Raw genomic sequence first — 1938 nt, forward strand, 5'->3', positions numbered from 1 at the left:
ACAAATTCTTCTTATTTCAGAGTTTTTCTTAGGGCAAGCACTGTCTGAACTTTTTCTACCCAGTCCCAATAGTTTCATAACTTACTACCCAGAGGCTCTTTGGAAGTTTGCTTCCCTCTTTCAGCCATTCATGCCCAGGCTGTGACAGGGGGCTGCACTGAGCATATTTTTAATTCATTCAAATAAACCATAAACAAAAAATTGAGCATTGATAGTGTTTGTTGTTCACAGAAATGCAAATCCAATTCCCAAGAATTCTGGCAGTAAAGCAATAGCTGTGTGGTAATGCTGCGTCTCCAGAACTGGAGACCAGCCGTCCCCAGGCAAGGCGTTCACCCCAGAAGATGTTTTCTTCAGCAGATTTCAGCTGAATCCAAATTCATTTTAAAGCCTGGTGGATCAAGTGAACTCTATACTACTGACAGAAATACGACAGATGGATTTCCCAGGCTCAGATAAACGTTCTTCCTCGATTTTGTCCCTCCGGTTTATAGAACTGCGGTTAATTTGAAAAGTAGTACATTGTCTCAAGCTATTCATTTTCTCTGAGAAGTTTCAGGATTATTTCACTTCTCCAAAGACAGGAAATGTAATGAAATCATTCTGTTAATGGCAATATTATTGGCCAAGTAGAAGTTAGTAGATGAACAATATAATTTTCTGAGCAAGCCATCTATCTCATTGAATAGGTGCTAAAGACTGAGCTTCCTATTTAATAAAGATGTATATGTGTATATATCTATAGATCTGTATATATATTTATATCTCTATAGATCCATGCTTCTATAGTACACATAGGCTATTTTTACAGTTTTATTTTTGTGTACACATTTGCTTAACAATCACTGTATTCCTAGGCCAGGTTCAGGTAACCGAAGAGCCTTTATAAGTAGTTTATATTGTCAAGAACCTAGGTATGTTGCAAATCCAGCCTGCAGCAAAATAGGAAATAACATCTTTCTAAAGATAGGCTTAGAAATTCTGATCCAGTAGGTTAAGATGTTTCCTTTCTGTGGTAGCAGGGCTGAGGCGTACCTCACGACTGGGCCACCATTGACAGGGATAGCCAAGAAAACAGGGTAGAGACCACTAAAAACAAGTCCAGCCAATCTGCCTCGTGTTATGGTGCAGGTGTCACAGTTCAAATCACCTGTATTCCATGGTAAACTTAGAAAACCCTTATAAGAAACATCTGCTGTCAAAAGTGGGATCACTGCCACTGGTAAAGCAGCCGCTATGCAGGCCTGTGTCACATTTGAGATGTGCCGAAGAAGACGGTTTGCTCTTAGGCCACAGAGAGCAGTGCTAAGTTCGGTGTATGTTGGCCTGTGTTCGAGTGGATTCCGTTCTGCTTCCGGAGGTTGATAAATTTTTCTGGTTATGATATAAAAATTTGTTTCTCCTCGACAGTATCAACTGGTTCATGATTTTCCATCTTGAGTCTTACGCTCTCCTCCCCAAAGTCGGTGTTTTCTCTGATCTCCCTCAGCCAGCAAGGCTCAACTTGCCTGAGTGCACCCATCTTTCTATATTAGGCATTTTTTGATTATCGATTAATTGAGATAGATAAGGCTTTAGCTTCTCACATTTAGCTGTCATTCATTAAGCATTGAAATTAATGGGCAAAATATCAAAACTGTTGATTTGGGGATAAGTCAAAGAAGAATTCTAAATTTATATTTACCTTGCTTTTAAATTTGGAAAAAAAAAAAGAATTCCACTCTCCATAGACACTGCAAATTTTTAGTAACCCCCTAGCTCATTGAAGATAATATTTTTTAAAAATAATAAAAAGGAATTCATGCTGTTTTGTACTGTGTCTATATTTGTATTTTAATTATGCTCTGTGTTAACAGTGAAATTGAACATTTTCATTTGCCAAGAAATGCCCATAGTTCTTATAGTATGAGTTAGCAACACTCAGGAAATTGTGTTGAG

The 1938-nt window shown here is 38.1% G+C and overlaps 1 pseudogene; it reads right to left on the reverse strand.

Annotated features, from left to right (window-relative positions):
• Positions 1-842: 842 nt before the first annotated feature.
• LOC112312200 (transmembrane protein 126A pseudogene) lies at positions 843-1435 on the reverse strand (annotated as a pseudogene).
• Between the last annotated feature and the right edge of the window lie 503 nt (positions 1436-1938).

Source organism: Desmodus rotundus, chromosome 9, assembly GCF_022682495.2.
Source record: "Desmodus rotundus isolate HL8 chromosome 9, HLdesRot8A.1, whole genome shotgun sequence".
Lineage (NCBI taxonomy): Eukaryota > Metazoa > Chordata > Mammalia > Chiroptera > Phyllostomidae > Desmodus > Desmodus rotundus.